The following is a 12,585-nucleotide window of genomic DNA, read 5'->3' as shown; positions in this document are numbered from 1 at the left end:
AACCTCCATGGGAAAGTCCAGTTATAGAGCCTCCTTCCAAGACGTTTGAAATTGATGTTGAAGAAGGTGTACAACCTCCAAGGCATATCATAGTTGAAGACTTGGAAGAGGTTGATCAAGAGATAGAGATTCAAGAAGAAGAGGCACAACCTCTCATGCCCTTGGTGAGCAATGAAGAAGAGATTGAATTAGAAGAAAGCTACCATGAGGAAGGGGTTGATATTGAAGAAGCTTGCAAAGAGGTGAAAGTTGTTAGAGAAGAGCACAAGGGAGTGGAGCTTGCAAATTCATTAGAAACACCTCTCCCAAGGCCATTACCGTCCATCACAATGTTCAAGTGGGCAAAATTTCTATCCTTATCCTTTACTTTCCCACTTGAATATGGGCTACTAGAGACGGATGGTAAACTTAGAGCTCTTTGTGGCATTAAGAGTAAGAGAAAGATGGTCAGTGGTAAGAATTGTCCTGCAAGGTTCATTATGGTTGGAAGCTTTAAGTTCAAACGCAAAGGTTGGTGTAGAACTCGATTGAATAGGTCTAGGATGTTGTTTGGCCGCTTCAGTGAGAATTCAAACTGCTTACCACCCGGATGGAATCATCATGATCAACTTGAAGACGGGTGCAAAAACAAGATTTGGGATCCAGGAATATATGAGGATCAACTTTGGGAGCTCAAAGCTTATAGAGAACTTCATCAATGCTTGGTGAATTTATTTGGAGATGTTGAAGCTTATTGGAAGTCCAAGCGTTGGTGGCAGTTTCAAGATAAGTTCAAGCACAAGCCACCATGACAAGGAGCTCACCACATGTCCAACTTAAGGACTTTAACAAAAAGTGCTAGGTAGGAGACAACCCACCATGGTATGATCGTTCCCTTTTCAGTTTTAATTCTAGTATATTTTGTTTGTTTTTGAGTTTTGATTGGACCTGGAATCATGCATAACATTCATATTAGCATTGCATTCTGCATACTATATTATTAAAAAAAATCACGCACGCGACGCGACAGTGTCACTGACGCGTCCGCGTCATATGTGCGTTGGGAAGAAAATAAGATTGAACAGAGAGTCACGCAAAAGTGTGGCTGGAGGCGTGCCTTTGGCACAATTTGACCCACGCGACCGCATCGCTGACGCCTCCGCCTCATGTGGGAAAAATGCCTCCCATGCGTCCGCGTCACCCACGCGAACGCGTGCCCTAAAAATCGACGTAAAAAGGGTGTTTGGCAGCAAGTTGTGATGGAGTGGGGCTGGAACTGTGCTAGAAGCACCAGCCCTACCACGCGAACACGTGCCTGACGTGTCGGCATCGTTTTTCAAAACAAGGCCAACCACGCGATCGCGTTCATCACGCGACCGCGTCCCCTAAAATTTGGCAATATGAGTTTCAAACAGAGAGTTGCGCGATCACGAGACTGCCCTCGCGCTAATGACACAAATCGATCCACGCGATCGCGTGGATGATGCGTCCACGCCATTTCATAGAAGCGCTATCCACGCGAACGCGTCACTCACACATCCGCATCACAAGCGGCGCACAGCTTATCCAGATCAGCCAAATATCTTATCTTTTCTTCCCCATATCTAAATCCTTTCTTTCCTTCTTATTTCTTTCTTCCTCCTTTCTTACTTTCTTTTTCTTTTTCATTGGTGTTAAAATTCTCTTCTTCAACTATTGCATCTTTTCTTGAATTATTCTGGTGCTTCATGACTTATTTTATTCTGATTGGGTATTATTATTCATAAGTCAATGCTATTCTTTTATGATACTTGCATTTCATTTGCATTGATATGCGCTTACACTATTTTGCATTACCCACACCCTCTTCCCCATTGTTGCAATTCTTGTACTATTGATATGCCATTTGCTTCCACTATTTTTCTCACTTGCATGTTGTAGCTACCATGTAATTGAGACCTTTATTATTTGGCATTAACACCCATATTTTATTTATGTTCTTATCTTTATTTTTGGGTTACTTTCCTTCATTTTTCTCTTCTTTCAGGATAGCCACCATGAAGAGAGAGAAAAAGCTTCTTAATGGGGAGACAGGCAAGTCAATTTGCACAATCTATAGAGAAAGGCATCAGTTGGAGCAGTCTGTCCACTTGCACATCTTAGCATGCACCGAGGACAGTGCAATCTTTAAGTGTAGGGAGGTCGATACCGATCTCCATGGGTTAGCTATTTCCTATCTCAACACCAATGTTTAATTTCCTGTTTATTCATTGTTGCATTTGCATATTTGATTGTATGTTTGTTTGATTTTATGCATTTAGTTACTACTTGGTTGAAGTAATATTTTCTTTTTCAAGAAATTTTTATAGTATTTCACTAATTTAAATTGAAAATTTTTTGTTAAATTTCTTTGAAGTTGTATTTGGAACATGGTTTTTGAGCCAAAGAACACACAACCTGTGAGATTTTGAGCTTATTTATATGGTTACATTATTTAACCATAAATATTTTATTCTTGTGTGTTTTCTTCTCTATAATTGCAATCTTTACTTTGTTACATTCTATATGTCCATTATTTAGCGTATTTACATGCTTGCATGTGATTGAGGCCATTACTTGTTTTTGCTCACTTATCCCAAATAAGCCTACCCTTTTATGTCACCCTTGTTAGCCACTTTGAGCTTTTTAATCCCCTTATGTTTTATAACCACATTACTAGCCTTAAGCAGAAAAACAAATTAAAAATCCCAAGTTGAATCCTTGATTAGTTTAAGATAGATATTGTGTATAATTTAAGTATGGGGAATTTTATGGGAACATGGGATGATAGGAAAAAAGGGAATTAAATTGAACAAGTTATTTCAAAATTTGGGAAGCATGCTCATGTGAAATCAAAATAATTAAATTACCATGTGCATTGAGATAAAAAAAATTTAAATAAGGGGATACAAAAATTACCCCAATGCAAAATAAAAAGAACCAATACACATGGGACAAAATTCAAAAATAAATTTGGTGCATGAGCATGTAATACAAAAGTGGGAAAATTTGGGTAGCTAGGTAAAGAACTTTGAAATTATATAAAGTGTGTATGTTAGATGAGATCTTAGACTAATCAAGGATTCACTTTGTTAGCTCATTTAGCCTTATATATACATCCTTACCTTTACCTTAGCCCCATTACAACCCTGAAAAGACCTCATGATATTTGCATTGGTATGCTAAATATTTGTTGATTGGTAAGATGAAGAACAAAGTTTAGAAAGCATGATTAGAGAAGAGTAGAGTGGATTACCCTAGACACTTGAGAGATTAGAGTGCATATACACTACCAGTGAGGGTTCAATGCTTGATTCTATGTTCCCTGCATACATGAGCTATGTTCTTACAAGTTTACTTGTCTTTTATTGTGTAATTTGAATTAGTAGAATTTGATTCATATTTGTCTTGGAGAACTTATTTACTTTTAACCAAGTAGGTAGAAACATTTTGTATGTAGTTGCATTCACATAGATAGGTTGCATTTCATACTCTCTATCATTCCTCTTCACTCCTTTATAGCTTCTCTTGAGCTTAGCATGAGGACATGCTAATGTTTAAGTGTGGGGAGGTTGATAAACCACTATTTTATGGTTTATCTTATGCTCAATTGAGTGGTTTTTATCAAGCATTTGCACACTTATTCATACTATTTGCATGGTTTTACAATTCCTTTCTAGAATTTGTTCTATGATTGAAAACTTGCTTCCTAGATTCTTTAATTTGTGTATTTTAAATCCTCTCTTATTATCATTCGATGCCTTGATATGTGTGTTAAGTGATTTCAGAGATTACAGGGCAGGAATGGCTCAGAGGATGGAAAGGAAGCATGCAAAACTGGAAGGAATACAAGAAACTGAAGGAATTGCTAAAGCTGTCCAGCCTGACCTCTTGGTACTAAATCGACCATAACTTGAGCTACATAGATCCAAATGATGTGGTTTCAGTTGCGTTAGAAAGATAACATCTGGGGCTTCGCAACGATATATAATTTATCATAGCTGCTCCGAATTTAGGTGACATGGACGCGTGGATGATGCGCACGCATCGCATCTGCGAATTTCAATCCACGCAAACGCGTGGACGACGCCTCCGCATTACTTTGCCGCGACCTGTACGAACCAGAAATTGCTGGGAGCGATTTCTGGGCTGTTTTTGACCCAGGTTTTGGCACAGAAAACACAGATTAGAGGCTATAAAGTGAGGAAATGCATCAACACAACATAGAAGAGTCATATTTTCACTTTTCATAATTTAGATGTAGTTTTTAGAGAGAGAGGTTCTCTCCTCTCTCTCTTAGGATTTAGGATTAGGATTCCTCTTAAAGAAATTAGGATTTCATCTTCCTCAATTTTCAGGTTCAATGTTTCTTTTATTTATTTTCTCAGTTTAGTTTGTGAACTCTTTATGTTTAGATTGATTTTCTATTTAATATAATTTGAGGTATTTCAGACTCATTATTGCTTTCTTCTATTTATTATATAAATAATTTAGATTTTTCCCTTTTGGCTTTGGTTGACTAATTGGTAACTCTTGAGTTGTCAAACTCATCGTGATTGATAATTGTTATCTTTGCTGATTAATTTAAATTCCTATAACTCTAGTCTTTCCTTAGGAGTTGACTAGGACTTTAGGTGTTAAATTAATTTATCCACTTAACTTACCTTCATAGTTAGAGGTTGATTGAGTGAGAGCAAAAAAATATAATTCTCATCACCATTGATAAGGATAACTAGGATAGGACTTCCAGTTTTCATACCTTGCCAAAAACTTTTCTAGTCATTTAATTTTCATTACCATTTACTATTCTTGCTTTTTATTTTATACATTAAAACCCAAAAATATACCTTTTTCCATAACCAATAATAAATCATACTTCCTTGCAATTCCTTGAGAAGACGACCCGAGGTTTAAATACTTCGGTTTATAAATTTTATTGGGTTTGTTACTTGTGACAACCAAACGTTTGTACGAAAGGATTTTCTGTTGGTTTAGAAGCTATACTTACAACGCGATCATATATTTGTGAATTTCTTTACCGATAGAAAATTCGATCGTCAGGTTTGCTCCACGAGATGTAACGCTTGTGGGAAGGGTAGTGGGCTGGTGGGTGGTTTCAGATTCTTGGTGTATCCAGTTGTTTGGTTTTTTGTTTTTCTTTCTCCTGTGTTTGCGGAAGATGAGTAAAGGTTAGTTTTCTCTTCTCTGTTTGTCTCTTCCTTTTCTTTTCATCTTCTTTGTGTACTGTTGTTTTTGGAATGCAGAAAGGAAAGAAGGTAGAGTAGGGACAGATGTGAAAACAGAGGTGAAGCTTGTTGAGGATGTGTGGGTTTGGGACCCGCTGAATCCTTTCGCGTGGGTGGCTGAATCAGTGAAGGAGTATGTTTCTATTTTTAATGACGAGAGTAGTATTGCACAATTAGGTTCGGCTTCTTCATGGGTCAGAGAGGGTAGTGATGTGAAGCTTAGGTTTCTTCCGCGTAGTACTGACGATCGGGTTTTTCATCGTGGGGAGGGGTTTGAGTTCTTTTTTATGTATAACTGTATTTTTGTGGACTTGGGTGTGAGATTCCCTTTCTCCGAGTTTGAGTGTGGTGTGTTGATGCAGCTGAACTGCGCACCATCGCAGTTGCATCCTAACTCATGGGCATTCATTAGGGCTTTTCAAATTCTGATGGGGTTCTTAGAGATTGAGCCTTCGTTGGAAGTTTTCTTTGCGTTATTCAGTGTAAAGGGATTAGCCGGGGTTGTTGGTTGAATCTTGCCAATGTTCTGGGTCGTGCTATTTTTAGTTTGTATAGGTCTTCCTATAAGGGGTTTAAGTCCATGTTTTTGAAGATAGGTGTTGCGGAGGGTGAATATCATTGGTTTGTTGATGAATGTTTGTTGGAGAGGTTCCCGTTGTACTGGGTTCCGAGACCTAGGCAGATACTTGGGATGGATGGAATGGAGTATAGAAATGAAATGATCGTGGAGTTTTTAGTTAATCATATTTCGTCTTCGGGTTTGCTGTCTGTTGTTGAGCTCCTTGAGTTGGAAGTGGATAGGGATGCCCTTGATGGATATATAGGTAACTACTCTATTTGGTTATGCTGTGTGTCGTTGTTTATAGGTATTGATTTCTATGTTTGTGTTTGTAGTTGAGAAGGCTCCGAAGGTGACTTCATCCAGCTTGTGAGCTTTTTTCTGGACGAAGAACGTCGAGAAGCAAGGCTCAACTAGTCAAGTTATGGCAGAGAAAGGTGTTGAGGTTAATCAGCCATCTCCGAAGAAGGTTAGCTTTAAGAGGAAAAGAGGTGAGGTGAAGAAGACTAAGAACGTGGTCGAGGAGGATACGGGAGAAGAGGTTAACCTGGTTCAGGTTAAAAATTTTACTGAAAACCAGAAACTGTTGCATAGTTATAGAAGGGATAATGATTTGACATCTTTATAGAGCGAGCACTTCCCTTTTATTGTCATGGCCGACGAGCATGTTCAGAGTCCTTCTGACGTTAAGCTCATTCATGATGTTGGGGACGTTAGGGTGGCTCAGTATCTGCAGGTGTTTTTTGCAATGATTTGTTTGATTTGTTTATTTATAATTGTTTTTGACGTGGTTTCTGTGTTTAGGTTATTGGTGCCCGCTTGATGTGTGTTGATCGGACCGAGGAGTTGAAACGTTCCAGGGCTGTTTTTGACAAAGCTGCGATGGATCAGCTTATGCGGGAGAATGTTGAAAAAAGTGGTAAGCTTCGCGATGCTTTGGATCTGGTGGATCAGTTAGGGGAGAAGCTCGGTGCTCTCGAGACATCTTTGAAGAAATCCCTTGAGGAGAGAGCGTCTCTGGAAACTAGGTTGGTTGTGCTTGGGGTTGAAAAGAAACAAGCTGAGGATGAGAAGGAAAATCATGGCTTGGAAATGTTTGTGGCTGGATTTGAAAAAGCTGTTGAGCAAGTGAAGTTTCTGGTACCTGATGCTGATTTGTCGAGGATGGATCCCTGTAAGGTGACTGTCAGAGGCGAGCTGGTTGAGGATGATGATGATGTCGAGGGTGAGGGCGAGAATCCTGATTCTCCTGCGAGGGTTTGCCTTGTTATAATCTTTCTTTGGATTGTTCGTTTAGGGTATTACTTTATTGCTTGTGAATGTTTCATGTTATTTGGTTTGAATTATAGCAAAGAAAATTGTGGTGTTGTTAGTGTTGTTTGGGTTTGTGGTCGGTTGGCTTGTGCTTGTTCTGAGTTGTAGTATTAGAAAAGCGTTTGATTAGCATATGTAACAGTTGTTTCGTTTTTCGATAGATACGCTCAAATGCGTTAGGAGTCAATATTGTTTGCTCGAATTTAGTTGCGCAAAGATGAATGATGGGAGTAGATGTTTAGTTTGTAATATAATTGTTTGAAAAGGTGCGGGGTGGTGTGCCTCATTAAAACCTCTCCAGCAAAACCCTCCTTAGGAAAAAGAGTGCATCACCGTGTCCGACTTATAGACTAACTGAAATACAATTTTAGAGAGGATATGTTCCATGTGTTTGGTAAGATAGTTCCATCAAGCTTTTGTATTTTGTAAGCCCCATGGACGATGACTTTGTATACTTTGAATGGTCTTTCCCAGTTTGCACTTAGTTTGCCATGTCCTTGTGGTTTTCGTATGTCTTCGACCTTTCTGAGTATGAGGTCGCCTTCCGAGAATATCCTCGGTTTGATCTTCTTATTGTACTTTCGAGCTATAGCTCATTTTGTTGCTAGTTGCTAAAGTGATGATTTGTCTCGATCTTCCTCTATGAGGTCGAGCTCGGCTTTTCTTTTCTCAACATTGTCGCTTTCGCTTACGCTTGTGGTTCTGTCCCTTTGTAGGGATACTTCAATTGGTATCATGGTGTTGCATCCGTATACTAGCCTAAAAGGTGTTTCCTTTGTTGATGATTGTTCAGTGGTGTTGTAGCTCCACATTACTTCAGGGATGAGCTCGGCCCATTCTCCCTTTGAATCTTCTAATTTCTTTTTGAGGCCCTGCAAAATGATTTTATTGGCGGCTTCGGCTAGACCGTTAGTTTGTGGATGTTCAACGGAAGAAAATTGTTGGATTATTTTGAAATTTTGCAAAAAATTTGTGAACTTCTGATCTATAAATTGTCTGCCGTTATCAGTAATAATGACTTGAGGAATACCAAAGTGGCATAGTATGTTTTTCCATACAAAGGAGATAATTTTTTCATAAGTGATTTTTGCCAATGGTATATCTTCTATCCATTTGGTAAAGTAATCTATAGCGACAATTAGAAATTTAACCTGGCCTAGAGCGAGGGAAAATGGTCCGAGGATATCTAGCCCCCATTTGTTGAACGGTCACGATATCTCATATGTATGTAACTGCTCGGCTCGGTTGTGAATGATTGGTGCGTGACGTTGGCATTGATTGCAGTGTTTGACTTTATTCATGCAGTCTTGTTTTAGCATCGGCCAGTAGTAACCAACTCGAAGAATTTTGGCGGCTAAGCTTCGGTCGCCGATGTGTGTGCCACAGACTCCTTCATGGACTTTATCTATTTCCAATTTGGCTTCTGTTGTGTTTAGACATCGTAGGAAAGGTCTTGTAAATCCTCTTTTGTATAACTCGGTTCTGAGTGTGGTGTAGAAGCTTGCTCTTCGTTTGAATTTTCGTGGATTTTGGATGATGTTTGGTATGGTACCTGTTTTCAAGTAGGTTATGAGAGGTGATCTCCAGTCGTCTTCATGCAAGACACTCGAAATTGTTGTTAGCATAACACTGGGCTCGTCTAGTGTCAATTGAGATAGTATAGGTGTTTTGGTTTGACTTCTTGTTGTTGCCAATTTTGAGAGGATGTCCGCTCTGTTATTTTGCTCCTGAGGTATATAGAAAATATTAAATTTCTGAAAATTACTGATGAGGTTACTAACCGTTGTGTTGTACTTTTCTAATAGGGGATCTTTTACTTGGAAGTTACTTGTTACCTGTTGTACTACCTGTAACAGCCCAGACCACCCGCTAGCACGATATTGTCCGCTTTGGCACACAAGGCCTCACGATTTTGCCTTTGACGATAGAGATGATAGCCTAAGCCCCACACACTTACTCGTCAAAACGCGTCATGCTAGGGAGAGATACCCACACCCTTATAAGGCATGCTTCGTTCCCCTCCCTAACTGATGTGGGACCTTACAATCCACCCCCCCTAAGGGAGCCCAGCGCCCTCGCTGGCACATCGATCTGGGCTCCGACTCTGATATCATCTGTAACAGCCCAGACCACTCGTTAGCACGATATTGTCCGCTTTGGCACACAAGGCCTCACGGTTTTGCCTTTGACGATAGGGATGATAGCCGAAGCCCCCAAAACTCACTCGTCAAAACACGTCATGCTAGGGAGAGGTATCCACACCCTTATAAGACATGCTTTGTTCTCCTCCCCAACCGATGTGGGACCTTAGAGTCGTATTTGACGTTTATCTGTGTGATGCCCATGGTGTGAGCTAATTGCAGTCTTGCTATTAAAGCTTCATACTCTGCCTGGTTATTGCTTGCATGGAAAGTAAATTGTAGTGATTGTTCAAATTGCGTTCTGTGATCATCTTGGAGGAGTATTCCAGCTCCAGAGCCCTTACTATTTGAGGTTCTGTCGACGTATAGTGTCCATACGTTATCTTTAGGTGCTTGGTCTTCTGGAGTTAGTTTTAAAATAAAGTCGGCTAGTGCTTGTGATTTGATGGCGCCTCTAGATTGGTATTGGATGTCGTATTCTGACAGTTTGATTGACCATTTGATTAACTTTCCTGCTAGTTCAGGTTTCATCAGTATCTGTCTTAAGGGTTGTTCTGTTTTGACCACGATGATATGGCTTTGGAAATAGTGTCGTAGGCACCTGGCTGTTGTGACCAGAGCTAGGGCTAGTTTTTCCAGCTTTGGGTAGTGAGTTTCAGCATTCTGAAGTGATATGTTGATGAAGTATACCGGGTGCTGTTGCTTTTCTGTTTCTGTTACTAATACAAAACTAATAGCATGGTTAGTAATAGATAAGTATAAATAAAGTGGTTTACCTACTTCTGGTGTTTGGAGGATTGGAGAGGCCGAAAGTATGGCCTTTAGTTCTGTGAAAGCTGCTTCGCATTCTTCGGACCAATGGAACTTTTCTTGTTTCCTCAGGTTTTTGAAAAAGTGATGTGATTGATGGGCTATATGGGGCAGGAACCTGGCCAATGCTGCAAGTCGGCCGGTTAGTTGTTGGACTTCTTTGACCGTCTTTGGGCTTCGCATGTTTAGGATCGCCTGGCAAATGTGCATAAAGCCGAGGAATTTCCTGCTTTGTACCTCGAAAGCACATTTTTCTGGGTTAAGTTTCATATTGTATCTTCGTAGTTGTTGGAATATCTCTGTTAGGTCTTCGGCGTGGCGTGTTGTATGTGTTGATTTTGCCACTATATCATTGACATAGACTTCTATGTTTCGTCCGATTTGCTTTATGAAAAATTTGTCCATGAGTCGTTGGTAGGTAGTGCCTGCATTTTTTAGTCCAAATGGCATAACCTTATATCAGAAATTACCATTGTCAGTAATAAAAGCAGCCTTATCTTGGTCATGTTCATGCATTACGATTTGGTTATAATCGAAATAGGCATCCATAAAACTTAGACATTGAAAACCAGAGGAATTATCAACAAGTTTGTCAATGCATGGGAGGGGGTATGCGTCCTTTGGACAGGCCTTGTTAAGGTCTGTATAGTCCACACACATCCTCCACTTACTGTTGTTTTTCTTTGCCATTACCACATTGGCCAACCAGGTGGAATATCTGAGCTCCTTGATGAAGCCAGCATTGAGTAGTTTCTGAGTCTCCTCCAGGGAGGCCGCCCTTTTGTCAGTGCCGAGGTGTCTTTTTTTTCTGAGCTATAGGTCGCACTGATGGGTTGATAGCTAGCTTGTGGCAAATGACGTTGGGGTCTATTCCTGGCATGTCTGCTGTGTCCATGCGAACAAATCAACATTTTGTCTTAATAGCTCGATCACTTGGGTTCTCTCATCGTTTCTTAGTGCGTTGTCGAGGTATGTATGCTTGTCTTCTTCGTTTGTTAATTGAACTTTAGTGAGGTCGTCAATTGGCATCGGTCGTTCTTGATGGTTGGTTCTTGGGTCCAAGTCTGCCAAGGGGGGTAGCTATTCCGAGTTATACACCGCCTGGACATATTGTTGGTCGGGCTGTTTTGGTTGTTCGCTATTTAAGCAAGCGTTATAGCACTGTCTGGCCTCCTTTTGGTCTCCATGGATAGTCACCACTTTGTTATCCTGCGAAAGGAACTTGACACACAAATGCACAGTAGAAACAATAGCGTTGAATGCATTTAACGACGGTCTGCCTAGAATGATATTATAAGGACTCTTGCAATCTACTACAAGATATTGTATTTCTAAAGTTCTGCTGTTGGGATAGTCTCTAAAGGTGGTATGTAACCAAATATAACATCGGACAGATACTCACTCACCTGAGAAACCTACCAGTTCTTCGGATAAGGGTTGGAGGATTTTGTCGCTCAGATTCATTTTTTGGAACGTTGAGTAGAACAGCACGTCCGCGCTGCTCCCTGTGTCCATCAGGATCTTCTTTACCAGCAGTTCTCTGACCTGTGCTGTGATGACTATGGGGTCATCTAGATTTCAGTCAGCAACCTTATAGTCCTCGGGGCTGAATGAGATTTCTGGTTTGTCCTTGTTAGTAGGTTGGGATAAAGTTGACTCTGTCATCATCATCAAAGCTTGGTACGATTTTTTTCTTGCCGAGTTCGTACATCCGCCACCTGAAAAACCACCAGAAATGCAGTTTATTATTCTGCGGGGTGGATTGTTATCATTGTCTACCTTTTTTCCATTGTCTCGGGGAGTTGTCGGTCATTTTGGGTTGTTGGCCGAGGCCTTCGATGCTCTGCCTTCGTCCTCGGCTGTCAATGTATTTGTCTAACAGTCCCTGGTGGGCTAGCTTCTCAAGGACATCTTTTGCTATTACACAGTCGTCTGTAGTGTGGTCATACTTTTATTGGAAAGCACAATACTTGGATCTGTCCATGTGCCTCTGGTCCTGATATGTACCGGCTCTGTTTGGGGCTTTGATGAGTTTGGAATGTAATATGTCTTTTACAATGCCCTCTCTTTTCGTGTTGAAAGGAGTGTAGCTGTCGAACTTAGGAGTTAGTCTGAACGATCTTTGGTCTGTCTTGCCGGCTGAATGCCTATTTCGTCTTTCTTCTTCCTATTCGGAGTAGGTTTTTCTACTATTCGTAGTGCTCAAAATTCTTCGACTTCGATTTGAGTTGTCGCTTTCTCTCGGAACTCGGCTAGGGTCTTTGGTTTTGCTATTACTATGGATTCTTGGAATTTCCCTGGCCGGAGGCCACTCTTTAGAGAATGGAGGTGTACTTTGGGGTTCAAGTTGGGTATTTCATTGGTTGCCTCTGCGAACTTGGTCATGTAGCCCTTTAGGCTCTCGTTCAGCCCTTGTTTGATAGTGCTCAGATAGTCAGAGTTGTGAACGTATATTTTGGACGCAGCGAAGTGGTTGACGAATTGGTCGGTCAGGTCATCAAAGTTAGCTAGAGATGGA

This window comes from Arachis duranensis, chromosome 5 (genome assembly GCF_000817695.3).
Source record: "Arachis duranensis cultivar V14167 chromosome 5, aradu.V14167.gnm2.J7QH, whole genome shotgun sequence".
Taxonomy (NCBI): domain Eukaryota; kingdom Viridiplantae; phylum Streptophyta; class Magnoliopsida; order Fabales; family Fabaceae; genus Arachis; species Arachis duranensis.
This window is presented reverse-complemented; position numbering follows the sequence as displayed.